Genomic DNA, 21314 nt, shown 5'->3' on the forward strand with positions numbered 1-21314 from the left:
CCTCGTCTCTAAAACATAAGAATGTCACCCCATAGGTAGTGAGGAAGGGGAGTTGATGGTTACAAAGTACTTAGAGCAGCGCCTGGGGCATAGCCACGCAGGCATCTGTGAAGTCAAGCCGGCGTGCCCATCACCAGGACGTCCACCACCCAAACAAGCAAGACCTCCTGGCAGGCCGCCGTGACGATCCGGGGCTGGTGACGCCCACGCACCCATGCCAGGCCCGCCAGCCTTGGCCCTCTCGCAGCTCCCTGCTGCCCACCACCTGCTGCGCGGGCTGGCGGCACTTGCTAAGGGAAGGTTTTAGAGCGTCTCTCCAGGACTACCTTCCTTCATTCACTCATTCAAACAGTTAAAAGGAATTCCAGTTTTCTGAGCAAAATCACACATGAACGTGCTAAAAGTTCTTAAGAACAGAGAGTGGGGTGCATCCTAGCAGGGCTGGCGGACCAGCGTCCTTCACGACTGAGCCAGGCAGGGCCCACACAAGGGCCAATCCCACGCACGGAGCTGCTTTGGAATGTTTTGCAACAGAATCAGCAGAACTGGGAGTTTAATGGAAGCCCTGTCCTTGTTTTGCAACCTCTGTCTGTCCACTGAGCTGTCTGCCTCGGGAACCACCAGCTCAGAGGACAAAGGTGGGCACCGAAGCTGGGTCAGGTCCAGACGCTCACAAACAGCCCCGTTTCCCTCACGTGGCCCTGCCCGCCAAACACCCCAGAGCAGGAAAATACAATCTGGAAAAACGTATGACCTGGACACAGCGTGATTGGAGAACACACACAGAATCTACCAGAAGGCGCTGGTCCGCTCAGTGCCTTGTTAAGGCTCGACTGCCCAGAAAAGCAGCCTACTTCTCGGGAATGGGTAAAACGGACGTAGGGTCATGGCTCCGAAGGCCCTGACAGTTGGGTGTACATTCCAGCTCTGTGAGCCAATCACTGCGCCATCCGGCCTCGTCTCAAACCCGCGAAGAACGCGTGGAGGCGGAGGCCGGATCCTCTCTCCTTCGGGGGACAGGATGGGCCGGGACGCACCCCAAGGAAGAGTGTTCTATGAGGCCAGCGGGCTGCAACACAATGGAGAACCCGAGGAGGAGCCGCGGGACCAGGAGGACACGCAGGCAGGCTCTAAAGCTACTGTCCCCGCGTCCCCAGGAGTGGCAGGCCACTGAGGCCACGGCTTGAGCTCAGCATCCCCTGTCAGCAGCTGACGGGGCAGAGTGCCCTTTAGTCTGTCTGTCCGGCGCGGACTCTCTCGCACCCTCCTCTGGGGTCGCAGGAGACAAGTGCCACGAGGCCTGTGGGGGCAGCCGGAAGCCGGTCACCAGCGGAAAGATTTTCCACTTCCTTTGATCTCATCCTCTGAAACACCCGGATTCTGTGCTCCTCTGGGGACGCACGAGCGTCCCTTCTGGACATCTCCCGGGCACTCCCCGTTGCTACAGGTGCCGCCGTCTCGGCTCCGGCTCAGGAACTCCCTGCCCCAGACGGGGGATCTCTCTCTCTTTGAGCGGCTCCTTCTCTGTGTGTCCTTGTGACTCCACAGGCCCCCACGGGACACTGGCTGCGTCTTTCTCGAAGCTCACTGCAGGGTTTGGGGTCTGCATGCCCAGGGGAAGGACAGAGTTCTGTCCCGATGCAGAATATAAGGCCGAAAACAGGGCCCGAGTGGGGTCCGGATAAAGTTGCTAGAGAAAGCAGAGTTGAGCCAGGGCAGACGTGTCTTCTGTTGGACGCAGCCCTGCAGCGCGAGCCTGGGCCCTGCCAAGTGTCCCGGGCTTGAGGCAGCTTCTGCTGCCACGTGGCCGTGACCCTGGCTTGGAGCAGAGTCTCCGATTCTTCAGAAAAACCAAAGCACTCACTCCTCGGGCCCGAAGGCGGCAGCACGGGGGAGCACACGCACATACCACACACATGTACATGCGTGTGATGTGCACAGGGAGAGAGAGAGACCCACTCCCCGAGCACAGCCTCGTTCCCCATCCGGGATCCCTAAAGCATCCTGCAAGGATAAGCTCTCATTTCAGAGAAAATGCGATCATTTCCTAAAAGCCGAGCAAGTTCAGCAGAGCAAGTTCACATTCTCCGAGCACAGGGCCACGCGTGACGGTTTTCTCCCTTGTCCAGCTGGGACTTGGGTCCGGCCGTGCACACGGCTCTGACGTTGGGCCGACGGGAGCTCCCGAGCCCACAGAGCCTGCCAGAGGCGAGGTACAACTCCTGACCTTGTGGTTCCTCTGCTCGTGCGTCGTGGCTGCTTTGCTCCGTGAGCTGTGGGGCTGCTGTCTGGTGCGTGGGCTGGCACTGAGTGCGTCCCTCCAAAGGGCACCGTCCCCGTCCCCAGGAGCGTGTCACTGCGTACGTCATGAACTGAGCCTGGTGTGTTACTCCCCGTGTAGGCTGCGTCCTCGTGTAAAGCCCTGTAGTCCAGACTTGTACAGTCCGTCTATCACTGGGTGCAATATTTCACATCAACAGGCAGGCTTTGTTTGGGGAGGTTTTTTGTTCGTTTTTAAAGTTACTTTTATTAGCTTTTAGTGTATGCAGGACTGTCTCTGTGCAGCCTCCTCTTCTGGCTGAGGAATGGCTGCTGCTTCTCAGGGAGGCTTGTCTCGACGGGGCACGGAGAGCTCGGGTCTGGGAGGGTCACATCTTCGTGTTCAATTGAAGTGAACACTCGTGACCATGAGCCCTGGAAGTTCTGTGTCGTATCTGGGGGCTCGTTCCCGGGACGTGCTCAGGGACCAGAGTCTGTACCCTGTTAGTTCACCATCACTCTCCGCACAGAAGCCTATGCAGCGAACACTCAGCACGCTTGGGGGACCGCCGGCCCCGGGCCCAGCCCCTCTGTTTGGTTCACTCTGTGTCACAGCATCAGAGGGGACCCGCTGCTTTGTAAGGTGGCATCCTGCAGACACTTGGGGGCTTTTTGGATGTGCATACCCTGCACGGGCTGGGTGGTTGCATGTGTGTTCTTCAAGTGAACACGAAGATGTGACCCTTTCGACTTGCATAATTCTGTAGGATTTTCTGGGTCAAGGGAAGAGGAACCACTTTCAGAGATGGCCTCTGGCGGCTGAGGCCAACAGCAGTCTTTTTCTTGACTCAGTCTGAGTATTAGCGCATGTTTGCAGCGTGGATGTGTTTGAAATGACAACTACGCTCGTCTCGGTCTCGTTGCCACACTTGCTACTACGTTTCCGGTTTTCTGGCTTCCTTCGTTTGGTATCTTCTGCCGTCCAGCCTGACTTCTTAGTTCTGTGTGTTTCCACCGCGACGAGCCCTGGACAGCTTGCCTTCATGGAAAGATTTATGATCAATGCAAACCTCTACTCCCTGCCTCGTCACCTGAGCATGGACGCCCTTGAGGACCGTCCACGACGGACAAGCACATTGGCTCACTTGTCCGCCTCATTTGGTTTGGGTTTATTAAACGATAGTAGTTAATTTTCCTGGTAACCCAATACCTGTGCTCTAGATTTATCCCATTAAAATACTCCGCATGGACTCGCTGCGGGAAGCCAAGGAAACAGCACGGGCTCCCGACCGCGTCTCCCGCCGCCCCGGGCTCTGACGTCATCATTTCACAGGCTCACCACTGACGACATCTACACTCTCTTCCATCACAAAACCCCAACAGTTACCGGGCTTTGGTTCTATATCTCAATAGACTCAACATTGTCTTTTTTTCTATGGCTTTTCCAAGTACCCCTTGGCTTGCTGAACACAATTAAAAAAAAAAAAAAAGCCAATAGATCACTATTGCTACTTGACCTGACTTCTAGATGCCAAACATCCTTGTCCTTGAAGACGGGCCTGGGCTCCACAGTAAACACTCTGGTCTGCTGGGTCAGCTGATGTTTTCTCTTTGAAACAGGATATTGGAGAAACTGCATACATTGTAACGTCCCAGATTCTAGAACGGATTCTTAAATCTTTGTTTATAATATATTAAGCGGAGCAATTAGTCCTCTGTTGAAAATTAGGGCTGGAAATCATGAAATAACCCCAGAATTAGGGCTTAGGAATCTCATACATCAAAAGAAAACTATTCAAGCTTGCACTGAATTTTAAAAATGGATGGAGAACAACACAATCCACTGTTGGTTTGTTTCGATATCCCACTACTTTGCAAAAACTGTCTTCACTTTCTTAAGACTTAGATACGGTTCAGATGCTCACCTGCCTTTTACGTGTGTCTGTCAATGAAAGGAAAACCACTGCTGTCACTCTTCAAATGTCCCCCGAGCAGTTACTGTAACAGTGACAGGAAGAGCACGAGACCCAACCCTCTATTAGAACGCGTATTCCCGAAGGCTCTGCTTTCCGAGTGAAGACGGGCGACAAGCATCCTGATGGGGGACGGGCCGTGCACCCCTCCGTCCGGCTACTCGAGGCTCTGCATAGAGAGCTCAGGGTTTGCTTTCCCATAAACTCTGTTCACGTGTCGAGCTTTTATTCACCCACAGAATCCAACAGCCCTGCTTTGCAACAGCAGAGAAACGTCCATCGGAAGGGAGAGTTAAATGGGGCAAAGGGTCTCCCAGAGGGAAGGGAGGAGGCAGACCTCCCCACACCGGGCAGAGCAGTAGAGATGCGGGGCGAGACGCGGGGCCCGATCAAGCGGGGTTTGATCGGAGGACGTGCGGGTATGTGCACGGCATGGCAGGGCGCAGAATCGGGGTACAGAGCGGACCAACAGCACGCTCGCCTTTTATTGGGTCTCACTTATTCGGGCTCAGATCCCCCTGAAACATGTTGAGACGAGCCTTCTTTCCTCCTACTGTCCTACAAGTGCTAATAGCTGACCTGAGTAAAACTCTTTTTTTCTTTTAAAGATTTATTTTTCAGGAAAGGAGAGAGTGTGAGCGGGAGAGGGGCAGAAGGAAGGAGAGAGGATCCGAGCAGAGTCCTCACCGAGCGCTAAGCCTGAGTCTGACATGGGGCTCGATCTCACAACCCGGAGACTGTGACCTGAGCTGAAACCAAGAGCCGGACCCTAAAAAAAAAAAAAAAAAAAAAAAGAGCCAGACCCGTAACCGCCTGAGCCACCCAGGCACCCAGTCCAGAGCAAAACTCCCAACCATCCTCTCTAGCTTTTCCTAACATGTGAAATCCGGGGATAGCACTACTCAACCTCCAAATGCTCAGAAACGGAAGTTCAGCCAAACTGACTCTTTCTAGCAGCTTCTCGGTCACTTTTCAGGGGTTGTACTTCTCCAATTTGTAGAAACAAATAGGTCTTCAAAGCTGTCAGGTTCCCATTACGTAGTAAATCATGCTTGGCCCTGCCAGCCGCAGCCTGGTATAGCGAGTGGTCATGTACCTACAGTTTGCTCTTCTCCCCAGAAACTGCTTCATTATCCCCCTTAGCTTCCTGAGGGTGCGTATCCAGATGCCTCATGAAAGGGCTCAGACCTCAGACCCTATACTCAGTGTCACGCAGGCACAGAGGGCTCCAGAAATGAGAGAGACACAGGACGCATCACATGCATTAGAGAGAATTCTAGACTTCTTGTCTGTAATTTCTTCTCCCATAGGAAACTTCTGCTCCTCTAAGCTACTGAGACAGAAGCTAAGGGAGGGGCTTCTCCCAGCCACGGTGACCAGCACTTGGCTAGTCCGCCAGAGAACTCCGGACCCTGGTCTGAGTCCTGATGTAAAGGATCCACTCACAGTCGTGAACTTGAAAGACACTGTATCTGGGCATGGAAGACTCTCTGGGAACATCTCAGGGCAGCGAGGCTGTGACCCCATGAATTTAATGTTACCAAGAGTTCAGCATTAGTCCCTTTAAGTAACGACCTCAACGTTGAGAACATCTGTCCTTACGTTCTGAGAAAGGAAAAGCAAAGGACCCGAAAGGAATGTGCCTTCTTAGGACGATGAGGAGGGTCAGAGTTGTAAACCGAGGATCCTAAGATCGCGGTTTCATTCCCTGCTCCTTGCTTTCGCTCGGCTCTTCCTGGATACCCTCCCCCACCCCAACATCTACACAACAAGCCCATGCGGTAGCAGGCTCTGGGGTGCCCCCAAATGAACACACCTCCTGCTATCTTTCCGCTTGGCCCATCCTCCTCCTCGAGTGTGGGCTGGCCCTACTATCTTGCTTCAAACCCACAGAATATGGCAACGATGATGGGTTGTCACTTGCACAATCAGGTGTTGAGAGATCATAACTTCAACTTGCCGGCAATCTATGGCTTCCTCCACGCATGTGCATGGACGAAGCCAGCTGCTGGGCTGCAGAGACTGGACTGTCAAGGAACTGCCACAGCCTCCAACCAACAACCAGTGAGGAACGAGGCCTGTGGTCTAAGGGCCCACAACCAAGGGGCTTGGAAGGGGGTCCTTCCCCAGTCGAGTCTTCGGATGAGCCCAGACATGGCCAACGCCCACACTGCAGCTTGTGGTGACCCTGGAGCTTGGGACCCACATTCCTGGCCCATGGAAACTTGAAATAATGGACATGTATCATTTTAAAGCCACTCCGTTTTAGAAAAATCCGTTACAGCAACAGATAACGGATATGCCCATCTTTGATTTTCTGTCCACATTTTCTTCCTCTGGAGATGTGCTGGTCTACCCACGCCGCACCGGGAAGTAATGCTCCTTCCTCTGTACTTGCACACACGTGTCTCTGTCTTCTCCTCTTGCCACCCCCGACTTCCCCCTTCTGCTCCTACTGCTGAGTTTTAGAGCCAGTGGTCCTGGCTACATGAGGAGTCACCTGAGGCGATCGTCCCCATGCTTCCAGCCCCAGTGTGGCTACGCACACAAGAAGAGTTCCAATCCCAGCTGAGTTAGCTTGGAGATGAAAGAGACGCCTCTGCTCTTGGAAAAGTTGGGGTCGGAAGCATGTGGCAATTAGCATAACCAGAACTACTGGGTATCCCCAGTTTAGATGAACTCCATATGGACCTCGAAGCCCCTTGGATACACACTGAAGTAAAATAAACATTGTAGTCACTCACAGAGAACTCACTGCTGACACGGTCTTTCCTATCCCAGAAATTTAGGCCTATGTACAGTACGTACATACTCGTCTTTAATTAAGATACGGTTTCTGCGGTACCACTGCCTCACACTCTACCGCTGGCATTTTATACATGCGGCTTTTCCCCTACCAGTTCACAGCTGAGCGTCTGTGTCATTTTTGAATATTCTACTCCTGCATTAATGCACACGTAGATCATCTCCAGCTTATTACTAGTAGCAGTAGGAATAGTTGTATTTTGAATTAAAGGGCAGAAAGGGAAGTTATAACTAAACAATTAAAAGCTACTCTTTGGGGAGGAAGTCTACCCACATTTTAGAAACGCTTCCAGAAGATCCCCTAGCTCAGTCCCTCAGGCACACATATCTTGTATTACTACTAGAAGACAGCAGAGCACAGCGGCTGGGAACCTCGGCTTTGGAGGAAGACAGAGGAGGGACAGGTGCCGGAGAACAGAATGCCAGATGCCAAGGTCATTCAAGAGCAGAGCAGGGACTGTGCTGCGCAAACACCAAGGCAGCCCGTAGACCCAGAGGGACCTGCCTTTACGGTTAGAGACCAGCACCTACACCTGCTCACATGAGGTCTTTCCTTGTGCCCTGGAGCCTGGGGCTACCTTACATGTGGCACATTTAATTGTCTTTCACGTTTGACTAATTCCATTGTCCTTGTGGCCCTGGAAGTGGTTACCAGTATGGGTCCCATTTTACAGATGAAGAGAATATGGCTTTCTTTAGTTAAAAAAAAAAGCATTGCATAATTGGATAAAATGAGACCTACCCTGGAGACAGCAAACTTTCACACAGAACGGGGGAGACCCCAACCCATGGAGTTTCAGAAGGAAAGTTTGCCTTTAAAAGAGAAATGTTTGATTCCAACAAGGGGACCCACCCCCGAGAAAATATCCGAAGGCATCCAGAGTTTCCGTCCCTTTCCTGCAAGTGGGTCTCAGGGGGCGTTGTGAGCCTCACACAGCAGGTGCGCGCAGAAACATCAGTTTGTATATTTGCAAGGAGAACGTTTGCAAAAACACACACCGGTTTGGAAACGTGAATCATCTCATACACATACCGGCACTGTTGCTGCGACGTGGACCGTAGGAGAAAGTCAGGAGTTATTTTTAAGCAGAGACCCTAACATCAGAAATAAAATTTACAAGTGTTCGCAGGTATTTATAAAACTCAGGACAAACCGAGCATCTGCAGTGAGTCATTCACATTTAACTCGTCTAAACTCATGTCTTCAACGATTTTCACAGTTCCTCTTTTCCTTGATATTTTGCACGGTGCGATTCCATTTTTAAACAGTTCTAAATCTGCAAGTCACTTAAAGCTACAATGCAAAAACTTGAAGCAGAGACACTTACAAGTGTGAACTCCAAGAAGTCCTCTAGGTTTAAGGATCTCCAAACGAACCCCTCGAACAACCCTGAACCTGAGTGGAAACACTCCGCGTCCTGCCATTGGGACCAGACTGGAGTCCCTCGGCTTCATTTGCTACGGCCTCGCCTGTGCCGAGTCAGGTGACCGAGACGCTGTGGTGCAGACACTGCCAGCTCCAGAAAGGACGGGGAAGGGCCTGTTGTCCCCGAAGCAGGTATCTCAGGTCAAGGTCCCCCACCGCCACAGGGACAGTCGTGCGTCTACGCAGCCCTCTCTATGGCAGTGCAAGCTGATGGCCAGAATGTGCTTCCCCTGGGCGAGCGCTCGCTCCCCTGGGCAGATGTGAATCCGAGAGGAGCACCTGCGAAGACACCTGTCTCCTTGAAGCTTCCCTCCACCGGCCCCACAGCATCCCGAGCCCTTCTCTGCAAGAGAGCCACGTTTGGAAGCACACCCTGTTTTTACTGTGTTCTTCCCCTCGAGTCACTGATACCAGCTCCTTCTTTGTTACCCACAGGCCACACTTGAAAATCACATATCTCCTAAGTATTTACAGAACACCTGCCAAGGCCAGGCTCTACTCTCAGGGCGGGGAACACCATCAGGGACCTTACATTCCAGCCGGCGTGGGCAAGGTGGCCTAAAGCAGCTTCTAGGAACCCAGTCCTTGGAGACTGCAAGCTGTGAGCTGAGCTCCCTCCCTCTGGTCTAGATCCAACGCCCGACCCGCTACACCCTGAGGAACAATCCAACCAAATCGTAGCATCGTTGGGAACGGATCTGGCGCTGGGTGTGACATGCAAGCAATGAAACATTAAACACTGTGTCAAAAACTAGTGATGTGCTATACGGAGCTAACTGAACATAATTTAAAAATTACTTAATTGATTTAAAAAAGAGAAAAACCATGAGAATGAGCGAGTTGTCTTAGCGCCTATTTCAAAAATAATTTTCAGTTGAATAATCTGTGTACTTTGCTTGAGGCGAAAGGGCTCACAGCACCTAAACTGTACATTTAAAACCAATGAAATGGACACATGAACGCATCAGAGAAGGAGAGAGAAGCGAGTCAAAGGCAGCTCAGCTGATGGGAGAACAGCTGTCTTCCTAGAGGAAAATGAATTTGGTTTTAATATCACCACACAGCAAACCAGATTTAGTATGAGAAGGAAATAATGATTCACTACTAGAAGGAAAAGAGAGCTTTAGGTAGGAAGAACTTCTTAAGCAACAAACAAAAAAATTAACAAAAATATTGATGGGTTTGCGAAGCTCCAGCATTTCTTATTCTGAAAGACCCCACGTGGTGACAAAGACAACACGAAGCTACCTGATGCCTGTGCGACCGGGGACTAATGTCTAGAATTTATAAAGGACATCGCAATCATTAAGGAGAACAGATAACCTAATAGAAAAATACACAAAGGGTGTAAATAAACAATTCACAAAGAAACCGAAATGGCCAACAATTTCAATAAATCCCCGACCTCACCAGCAATGCAGAAACGCTGGTTAAAATCGCTCACCGGGACGCCTAGGTGGCTCATCAGTTAAAGTATCTGACACGTGAAGTTGGCAAAATGTTTAAAAAGTCTTAAAACATCAAGCATCCTCCCACTTAGTAGAAATCTGAGCAGTAGTCGGCAATCATCTAATAACATTTATAAAATGCACTTTCTGACCCGGTTCCACGTCTACGCACAAAGCAGCAGGAGGCCATGCAGCCTCGTTTAGGCGCCAGAACTCGGAGGAGAGTGTGGACGCCCGGCAGAAGGCCGAGGAGCGAAAGGAGCTCCCGTAGCGCACTGAAGGGGACAGGAGGCTCCAGAACGATACGGACGCGGTGATTCCGCGGACGAGATTTCGATTCTACGTACTACTAGCGTGGGCGTTCCTTCTACCCTCCGGAATGTGCTCCAGAATGGGAAGGCGTGGCCCACACCCCGAATTCAAATTGGTGGCAGGCGGGGGGTGCAGGGGCGGTGGGGGCACGGGGGTTTGCGAAGGGGAGCTCCGCTTGGTTCCCGCACAATCCAGACCCAACACGCCGGCGCTTTCCCAGTGCGGTGCACCCGCGTGTGGTGTCTAAGTGGCGGATGGTGACCGTTGTTTGTACTTTCGTACTTTCCTAAATTTAACTTTTTTTTCCAGTTGGAAGAGGAAAAGCACAAAAACAAACAGAAGCCGGCCCACGAGTGGGTAATCTAGCCCCTACGTGCACCGCCTCTTTGAATGAGGGTAATTAGAATCCTTACCCCAGAATAATCTCGTGGGCTCAGGAACCATTTCTATGCACCCTCGGGGTGCCAGCGAGGGTCCACCACGCATCTCCTGCCCTGTCCCCCACCGCCCCCGGGTCCGTGTTCTTGCAGAGGACGGCCCTTGCCAGCGGCTCCTGACCAGGAAGCGCTCCCTCGGTCACTCACCCCGTCACCCCCCACCTCTGCTCCCTTCCCCTCTGCTGCACCCACACTCTCTTCCCCTCCCCCCGCACACAGCAGGGTCCTCCACCAAGCCCTCACTCACGAGGCCCATCTAAGGATGTGAACAAGTGAGAGCTCCAGCCGCCGGGCTCGGGCACAAGCATTGACCGTTGCACTTGCCCTGGGGGGAGGGTGGCCAGGACAAGGGTGACTCTTGTTCCAGGTTGTGCCTTTGCCGACCCTGAGGGGCTGGAGACACGCACAACCGGACAGTTCCAGAAAGAGCAGGGGTCACTCTGCTGAAGGCACGGGAGTAAGGCCACAGCATCCTCCCGGCAGGAGGCCAGGACGCTCCCCAAGACATTTATCACGGAGCTCAAGAACCTAATATATTTCCCCCAAAACTATTCTAAACGTGGGGCAAGAAGGATCTGTTTCCACTGCCCCCCGAATGCCTTCTGTTTTATTTCTGCCCATTTCTCTAGCAATGCTTGCGAATCCCAGGCACCGGCGATCTAGAGTGTCCCCAATCAGCTGCCGGAGACAGCCGTGCGGGTCTGCATGGCCAGCCCCAGGACAGGACTCACCGGGGAAGCTGCCCCGGGTGCTCACCCGGTGAGGACAGAGCCGCCCCCGCGGGGAGGCAGCCCCTGGGAGCCAGGTCTGCATGGTCGCGGGGGCCCCAGGCCGGGCGCAGGCGAGGACCCTCCCAGTCGCATGGGGAGGACGCACTCACGACAGTTCCCTGGGGAGACGGCAGCCCCAGGGCTCAGCCTGGCAGCGCGAAACTCTCAGTCCAAGCGTGTTCCAGGCCCCAGCGGCTTAGCCGTGTCACCTTCTGAGGGAGCCCGCGATGTGAGATAACGGGCGTGCAGACGTGCAGCCACGCACAGTCGAACACCCAGCGGAGGCTGGGCCCTCGTGGCTCTAACAACGGCCGTGACTCCACGGAGCACTCGGTCGGCCCGTCCTGCACCCCAGGGCCCCGCTGCAGGGGGACGCGCACAGGGCTTCAGTCTGTGTCTGCCGAGCGTAGGGACGCAGCGAGGGGCGCTGTCCCTTCTCCTCACCTTCCGCACTCACGTGGCCCAAATGACAGACCCGCCCACGTCCCGCGGGCCTGGGCTCCCAGGCACGCACAGCCCAACCTCCCTTCAAGCCAGAAACAGAGCGAGACTTAGAGGGACACGGAGCTGTGACTATTTTCCTTCTCAGACATCTTCGCGCGCAGCCAGGAGGCCTGTCCTCCCCGTCAAAGCCAGGTGTCAGCCCTGGGGCCCGAGCACACTGCGGCGGGGGCGAGTCTCCGTGTCTGCTCCTCCCCAGAGCACCTGAGTTTCCAGGCGGCGGGTCTGCGCCGCCATGTCCAGGCACCAACGCTGAAGCTCGCAGCGTGGCCCTTCCTCCCACGAGGCCCGTGGCCCTCATGCGACGCTGTCCACTAACCTGCATTCTCCTTTCCAGGTCCCTGAGGACACCCAGCCCCGCTGACGTGGTGACCTCTCGAGGCCCACAGTGGGGCCGCTCACCCTCGGCCGGGGAGGCGAAGGCCTCGGGGCAGACCCTGGCCCTCCAGACCACAGGTGGCTCGTGGGCCATGGTGGCCACGGATGTGAGCACACAGAGGCTTGACACCCGCAGCCCGTACGTCGCCCTGGGCCGGGGAGGGCAGCGTGCAGCCCGAGGAGGGCTCCTGGGGCCGCGAGGATCCCACGGGCATTTTCCTGGTTTCCCAGCACAGCCTCTATGGCGACAAGCAGGAGGATAAACAATGCTGGGCCGTTCGGCACTGCGGCCGCTGGCAGACAGCGGAGGGATAAGCCCCGGGAGCGGCGGCGGGGCCCACGGTAGACGAGCAGAGCCCAGAGAGGTTCACACAGGCAAGGCCGGAGCCCCTGGGGGCACGCGGCCGTGGGGCACAGCTCCTGCTATATTCTGGCCATGCTCTGTCCCCCGTTTCTGAAGGACAAGGAAACCGTCCCCAGACGCAGTGACGACTGTGGCGGCTGCAGCCAGAGCCCATGGAGGCACATCCTGCCCCCCAGAGCCGCAGTCAGGCGTCCATCCGCCCGGGAAGGCCGGTTCCCTCCTTGGGGCCCTCCCTGTAGCATCAGGAGGGCCGCGGAACAGACCCCACAGGCCGGGCTGCTTCCAGCAGACACTCAGTCTCCCCTGCTTGGAGACCACGTCCGCGATCCAGCGTCAGCAGGGCCGGGCCTCCCTGCTGGGCCTGCTCCCTCGGCCGCACCTGCTCGGCCCCTGTGTGTGTCTGTGCCCTAATCTCCTCTTCCTGTGAAGACACCAGCCATACGGGTCAGGGCCCCCCGAGGGACAGCATTCTCATTTAACCCCCTGTAAAGGCCCTGATAAGGTCTCCCTCAGAGGTCCTGGGGACAGGACCCCTCACACGTGAATTTGGGGGCACACAGGACTGAATGTGAGGCCGGTGCTCCCTGTGTTTGTTGAGAACACAGGCGGAGAGTGTGGACACGGAGGCTCTGTGGGCCCGGGGACCTCAAGCTGGCCAAAAACAGGGTGGCAGGTCACTGTTCACACCATCTACCAAAGCATGGAGGTTAAAACCCCTGTTATGACAATGACTCGGAAGATAAGAGACTAATTTGGAAAGAGCTACCAGGTCAAAGCGCACATGAAGACGCTGCTCCTCCTGCCTGGTAAGTGCGTAACCTGACCCACCAGCCCTCGTTCCCTCGAGCCACAGTGGTCAGTCTCGGTCTCTATGATTGTTCACGTCATGGCCAATGAAACTCATTCCTTCTGGTCCTGCTGACCAGGACCAGGACCGCTGCCCTACAACTTTCCTGTGACAGTCATTTTGGTAAAGCAGACTGTGATCTCCGAGCTGCACAGGGCTCTGATGCGTGCGGGAACAAGAAGGTCCTTGGTCCAAGAGCCAAAGGCGCAGGTGCTCCTGAGCTTGGGGGCCGGCCTGCTGTGCGACCCAGTGCAGATGCCTTCTGAGCGCCATCCCCGTTCAGGCCGGGACACCCACGGCTGGGATGCTGCCGGCTCAGGGACTGCCGACAGCCGCAGGCACACACGCAGCCAAGGACCTCTCGAGGCCGTCAGGTCCCTGCCTGCGCCTGCGCATGGAGAACGTTCCACCGTGGCTATGGCAGACGTCCATCCCCGGGCACGCTTACACGCAGGCAACGGTCTCCTGAACGACATGACTGAGCACAGCGCAGACGCCCAGCTGGGCGCTCGGGCGCGAGCTCACACCGGCTCGGAGGTTAGGACCCGTGCTGCTGGGGTGCGTTGCTTCAAACGCAAACGAGCTCACCGGAGCCCACCTGACCCTTGCTGCACCCCAGGAGCCACGGACCTCAGCCAGGGTCCACTCCAGCCGGGCCCGTCCAAGCCTGCGGCTGCGGTGCCCCCCCACCTGGTGCCTGTGCAGGTAAGGGCAGGTGGGGGCAGTTGGAACGCCGGTGGGAGAAGCGCCGCTGGTGTAGGGAGTAGTGTCGGGAGCTGGGGGGGGGGGGTCTGGCCTCACGGGGTCCCTGCCACGGCCATCCAAGCTGCTGGGCCTGGAACTTCTGTCTTCAGCTGCAGGTGCTGGTCCGGGCACCGCTGCCTTTCCCAGGCTTCTGTGAGAGGCTTGTGCTGGGTGCACGGGGCTCCGCGCCTTCTGGTCACCTTCCTGTCCCGGCGGCTCTGCAGCCGCCTCCTGGCAGCCTGATGTGGGCCTGGGACTCACTGTGTCCTCACCGTGGACTTTGAGGCCCTGTGTCCCCCTCCCCATGTGCACACTCACACGCCCGTGACCTCCCCGCCCGCACTCCCTCCCGGAGCCCCACACAGGCCCTTCCTGTCCTCCGCAGACACCGCAGTCCATCCTCTGGATGCTCCCAGCACTGCTCCTTCTGACCGCACTGCTCCTCTTCTCTGTCCTGTCACTGTCCCCAATAGCACACAGTCCTCCCCCCGGTAGCCTAGACCATCAGTGTGTGAAGGCAGCCACCTGCTATGTTCCCGGCGTGTCGCTCGGGGACAGAGGACAGCATCACTCCCTGGGGCAGTCCCATGGAAGCCTCACCCCCGGGCTTTAGGAAGGAGGCCGTGTGACTGGAGCCCGGCAGGTCCCTGACTCAAGTAGGGCACTGGTACCCAGGAATGGGAGCCAGAAGTTCCGCACGTCCGAGCCCTCCCCTGGGCAGGAGGGGTGTCCCCAAAGGCTGGGCTCGCTCTCTGGCTGTGCAGGTTACAATCACATACGGAGAGAAAGACCCAACTCCTGGGGGACAGATTCTATTTGCCTTAAAGGAGGCGGGACCGCAGTGGCCGCACTCAGGTGTGACGCGTCCTCCGGGAGCACAGCCCGGTCTCACATCCCGCAGCTCAGCACATCACCGTGAACGGCCCCGCAGCGTCAGGGGCCGGCAGCCTTTCAGGTGTGCAGGGACCAAGACAAAAGACACTACGGGGTCTTTTCTGCAAATCAGTGGTTTGGGTCAACCCCGAGCTGCTTCCTGGAAACCTCGAAGCTGCCTGTCATTCTTTAGGAGGTGTGGGACGCCGGCCCGCTGGTCTGGGGACTCCAGAGGGTCTCGCAGGCTAAGGCATGGGATGAATTCCAGGGCCGGGAACCGCACACGTCCCAGGGAGGACTTCTTCTGCAGGGGTGCTGGGGGCCATATGGCTGTAGCCGAGCACCGGCTGGTAACCCTCAGAGGGGAGGCCCACAGAAGATCCCGAGTCTGCCGGGTCCACCCACCGTCTCGCCCTGGGGGTCCAGCAACAGACACAGAGGGTGGAGGCAAGGCCCCTCTCTCCTGCCAGACAGGGCGTGCACTGACGCGCAACCGCACCCCGGGAGCGGCTGGGGGGCCCTGCCCTGGTAAGGAGCCTGGGGGGAAGGGGGTGTGTCGGAGCCGGGATCACGGCGTTCCCGAGTCTCCAGTCCGGAAGCCCCAGGGACTTCCATTTCTTCTGCTCAAGCCAGTTGGACTGGACGTCGTGTCACGAGCGGATTCTAGCACTTAGGCAAATTGGGATTTCCTGCAAAGCCAGACAGATGCGTGGATCCCTGGGAACCTCGAGGACAAACAGCCTTCGTCACGACTGTTTGTGGCTCGCAGGCTGTGGCGCAAAGATCCAGAAAGGCGGAGGAAGGCCCGACTTCCTTTACCTACTGCGACCTAAGCCTGTCGCTAACCAAACTGAGGTCACAACTTCAGAAAACTGGGTCTGTAAAGACCCAGTAAGACACTAAAAATCTCTGTAGTGTTTTGCAACCTAAGCAGCCCTGACATTCACTGGAGGCGAGGCTGTCTCGGTGTTTTTTCTCCACTCGCAGCCATCGTGATGGGAGGCGGACCCCTGGGTCTCTCTACTCATTCCTAAAAAGCAGCGTCACCCGTCACATGAGCCGTCACCATAAGACATACGTTTTATGTCTTATGGGTCAGGAGTCTATGATAAGCAGAGAAATGAAGCCCAGGTTGGTGGCTTTGCTGGTCTGAGAGGATCGGGGATCTGGGGTGCCGCAAGGCGGTCCTCACTGTGTGAGCCAGAGTGAGACGTCAGACGGGGGCATTTCCAGAACGACTTTCCCGTTCTTTCCTACGACACCAGCTGCTTACATTTTACCTGACTTCTTCTCAATTTCTATGAGGTTTCACTGTTATCAATTTCCTTTAAAGCAGAATTTTTCATTGCTAAAATGAGAAGAGAATCAGTCAATGGGCCAACGGTTACTGAAATCTACTTTCCGAAGCACTCTCTCCTCCATCCTCACCGGCAGCCAGTTTGTAAGAAACGGTACGTGTTGTATCAGCGTCTTTACGTAACCCTCCGTGTGGCTGCCTTTGGACACTTCTGTCCTATCAGTCTTCTAAGTGTCCCTCAAATGCGCCGAAACCCTTCTCAAGCTTCAGTCTTTAAAACAATGTCATTGTATTTCTCCCTCCTCGTTTTTAGCAAGTCAAAACTGTATTGCTTATACTTCTTCATTTTTTTTTTAAGATTTTATTTATTTATTTGACAGACAGAGATCACAAGTAGGCAGAGAGGCGGCGGGGCGGGGGGGAGCAGGCTCCCCGCTGAGCAGAGAGCCTGACTCGGGGCTTGATCCCAGGACCCTGGGATCACGACCTGAACTGAAGGCAGCGGCTTTAACCCACTGAGCCCCCCAGGCGCCCGTATTGCTTATACTTCTGATTACAGAGTAGCTGCAGGTAATGCTGTTGGACGGGTTCATCTTGTCCTACGGACACAAAATGTCCTATACACACACAGAAATCACCACCACCCCTGTTCTTCCACGGCTAAGTTTCTAGCGTTATGGCGCGTTGTAAAAACAAAAACACTTTGGTTCAGACGAGCTTAATAAAAAGTCACATCATGGTTTAGGAGCAGATCCAGAGGGAAAGAGATCAAACACTCTGGTGAGAGTTTCTCGCCGCGAGAAGCGCCTTCCACCTGCGACACAGTCGGGCTGGTCCCGGGACCCGTGGTGACGCGCGCTCGTGGGACATCATGGTGACGTTATCACTGTTATCACGCAGCGTGCTCGGTAAACGTCTTCAGTGTCCGTGGGACGGGGAGAACCCACGAATGAGCTGCCCGAGGGCTCCGGGGTCAACAGCCGGAACCTTGGGGTCTGCTCCCTGAACGCACGTTCTTGACAGACACTGTTAATCGACACCAGGGCAAGGACCCAATTCTGGACGGTGCCTTTGCTCGCGCCGTGAACTTCCTGTGCGATGCTCTCTCGTGCTGATTCTACTCGGCCCAGGCCCCCAGCCGGACGCAGTCCCCGCCCCCTCTCAGGGCCCAGGTGGCCTCCGGGCCCCGCCCTCCTGGCTGCCCTCATCATCACCACCTGCCGCACGCTCTCAGCCACGTCGACGGGATCTCACCTCAGTCCACCTCACACGTGTACGGAATGTTCCAGAAACAATGGACACTGCTGTACAATACAGGCTGGATAAGTCCTTGGGGATGGCAAGACCAGCGGGCAGGAGACAGCTGCCACCGGGAAGACAGTCTGTGACTCCCATCCCCAGAGGTGGGGGCACAGCTGACATGCAGGGCCACAGGGGAAGCCGGGTCAGTCAGGGCCAGGGGGTACGGGGGACCTTTACTGAGGTTTCCATGGGGAGGAACAGGTGAGGTAGGGTCGGGAGGCTCAGGACAGGCTAGTTTGGAGGATTTCAGTGGACTCGGGGGTGTCAGGTTGGCCAAAGTTATCTGGTACCTGCTCAGGGGTGCGGAGGGCAGGGGTGTCTCTGTCTGGTCCCTTCTCTAGGATGAGGAGGACGGGGGGTTCGTAACTCAGAGTGAGAGAGCCCCGCGGAAGGGACCGGCTTGCAGGTGGAAGGCGCACTCCCGGTGAGCCATCTGCCGTGTCTAGGAACTGGCTCCCGCTGGGAGGGACAGTCACTCGGGGGTCAGCCTCCCCAGATGTCAGAGTGTCAAGTACAGGAGGTAGTGGATGGTTGGCGTGGGTGGGTAGGGTCCTATCCCTGTTCTCTGGGGGCAGTGCTGACCCACGACACAGCTGCCCATCCCGGCATAAGAAGAGCCCCACTCTGCCATGCACTGACGGCGTGACCTTGGGCATTTCGATGTCTGGGACCCTCCGTCTCCTCGTCTGGAAAATGAGTACCAGACTCTATGATCTCTAAGACCCTCCCAGGGCTCAGTTCTGTGAGCCCCTTCTCATAACCTGCGGCACAGAAACTCTGTGTCCCTGTCCCTGCCGAGGAACCCAAACTCAGGCCACGACATCCGAACGCAATGCACAGACTCCCTCCCCAGCGTTCCAGAGCACCGTCCGAAGGTCCGACGTCCACGTGTCTGTCCACGTGGCTTCCGATGTCCCTGGTGACGTCAGATCCCCAGACAGCTGTCGGCCTGGACTGCGGGGGGTCAACTTCTGATTCAAGTGCTTTTGTGTTTTGTGTATTGGTCTTACCCCCTGAGCCTACAATTCAGGGCATTACAAAAAACACAGTTACAAACGCTGCACACTCGGCAGAAGGCACTGTTCCCGCGTTTCTCGTGCTGTCCTCTCTAGGAAGGTCTCTGGGCTCAGGGACACAAAGACATGCGTTAACCCGAATGCCTGGTTGGGGGTTTTGCTTGTTTTCGCTCAGGCTGTGTCTGTCCTACTGCTCAGGGAGCTGGCGGTCTCAGAAGGACACCCACGGCGCCCCCTCCGCGAGCGTGCGGAGCGCCTGCCCTCCATTTGGGACACACACCCAGCTTCAGACTCATTTTCTCTACCTATTTCCGCCCCAACCCCACATCCACGTACTTGTTTTTTTAATCTCATTTTGATCAGAACTGTTCACCCTATTGAGGTCTTTGGGGAAAGGAGGCACATCAGCGAGGACGGACTCCTAGAGCCTCCGGGTCCACGCCGCCGGCGCCGGCAGCCACGTGAGGACGCAGGTTGATGGCGGCGGGTGGCGGGGTGGGCAGGGGGGCACAAGTCCGGGGTGAACTTGTGCGTGTAGATCCGTCCACACTTCGGCACGGAGGGCACACCCCTTATCTCCTTAATGCTTCAGGTACTTAACCCCCAAAGGGACGGAAACAGCTTAAAAAATCACTACAAATAGTATTTCAGGAGTGATTTTAAAAAGTGAGGGACGCCTGGGTGGCTCAGTGGGTTAAGCCGCTGCCTTCGGCTCAGGTCATGATCTCAGGGTCCTGGGATCGAGTCCCGCATCGGGCTCTCTGCTCAGCAGGGAGCCTGCTTCCTCCTCTCTCTCTGCCTGCCTCTCTGCCTGCTTGTGATCTCTCTCTGTCAAATGAATAAATAAAATCTTTAAAAAAAAAATAAATAAAAATAAAAATAAAAAGTGAAACCCAAGTTCATCTTCAAATTATATCTTCATGCATTCGGATCTACAAGTAACATTTTGGTCAGCCACAAAACAGCCTACAACAAGCATACAACCATTTAAAGATATTTACTAAAGCGAAACAAGAGAAATCAGAACATTTCTTGTCTAGCATAAAAATAGATATATATATGAATTTGGAAAATCACAGATTTTCTCAAAAAAGCATTGACTCACAAATCCCATACCGTGTCGGTGTGTCGGTGATTTCTGGAAGTATTTCATAGCCTCCTCCCCAAGGACTACAGCTCAAAGCAGTTTCTCCAGCAAATCCGACAGACAGACAGACAGACTAGTGGCTACTTGGCCTGGCTCAGACCGTACGTACAGAGAGGCAAAGGCTCGCTGCCCGGGGTCCACGTGTGTGAGCGGTCGTACAAGCGGGCGAGCGCGGGGGCCGAGTGATGGGGACGGCGTGTCCGTGGGGCAGAGCCTCCATCCGGGAAGCCGGGGGTGCTCCGCAGAGGGTGCTGGGGGCAGTTGCGGGGCCGAGGTGGGCACCAGACACCCCTGCCCACGGGGCGCTCGGAAATGGTTTAAATGGTTGACGAAAATGTGAAATGGTGAAAACGGCCAATTTTGAAAATGGCAGATTTTTCTGGGATGGGCATTTTACTCTGATGGAAATTTTTTTAAAAGGAAAGAGTGTAAGGGCCGCCTGCTGCATGGGAACGTCTCGTGGAGCCTCCGCTTTCCGCAACGGTTTCCATCAGCGCCGGCCTCGTCAGCTCGTTCCCTGGGCTTCCAGCATCGCACACCTGTGCCCCGGGCCTGCCCTCCCGGAGTGTGCGACGGCGCAGCCATCGGCGGGGACGGCCCGGGGGCAGGAGCGGGGGCAGTCGCTGACCTGCTCTCCGCGCGCTCTGACCCCCGCCCTCCCTGCAGGAGACAGAGGACAGCAGGGACTTCCCAGCAGCCAACGGTCAGCCCTGCCCCGGGCCCCCCGTGCAAGCGCCCCGTCGCCCCCTTACCTTCCTGAGGAAGAGTTTGTGCAGCTTCCTGTGGGGCAACCTGATCATCCTTCACGCCCAGGAGCCGGGGGCCGGTCCTGCGGGGTGTCCGGGCCATTGCCCGAGCTGCTGCCGCCGCGGTGGGCACCCCTGCAGCTCGGCCCGCCCTCCGCCCGGCGCCTCCGCCGGCAGCTCGACCCGCTCACTTCCCCGCGGCCCACGGCACCCTGCGGTGGGCTGTTCCCGCGGAGCCTGGCCGGCTCCCAAGTGAAGGGGGGAAGCGGGAGGGGAACCGCCTGGAGCCGGGCGTCTCTCCTGCTCTCAGGGGAGCTCACAGACTCGGCTGAGCCCTCACAGCTCTTCGCACAACATCCGGCTGAAGCCATCAAAGCGGGGGCTTCACGGGGAAGAAGTCGAATGTTCCAAAGTGTGGGCCGCACTGCAGGGGGCAGGCGGGGAGCCCCTCGCAGCCCACCCCGCACAGCACGGCCACACTACCCGGCAAGGTAGGGGCCCATAAAAACGGCGACTTCTTGCTTCAGGTGGTCCTGGGTCCACTAACAGACACGGGTTCTGCGAGAGCATCGCGGGACTCACTGTCCACCCTCCGGCTGACACCTGTGCCTCACGCCCGCACACGCTTTCCGTCTTCAGCGGAGCACTCTTGCCGCCTAACTGGGCGTG

At 56.1% G+C, this 21314-nt stretch overlaps 1 protein-coding gene across 3 annotated transcripts in view; it reads right to left on the reverse strand.

Moving 5' to 3' along the window:
• The window catches only part of RPS6KA2 (ribosomal protein S6 kinase A2), a 295060-nt gene that overhangs the window by 219913 nt on the left and 53833 nt on the right, over nt 1-21314 (reverse strand). The window lies entirely within an intron of this gene.

Source organism: Mustela nigripes, chromosome 5 (genome assembly GCF_022355385.1).
Source record: "Mustela nigripes isolate SB6536 chromosome 5, MUSNIG.SB6536, whole genome shotgun sequence".
In the NCBI taxonomy this organism is placed as follows: domain Eukaryota; kingdom Metazoa; phylum Chordata; class Mammalia; order Carnivora; family Mustelidae; genus Mustela; species Mustela nigripes.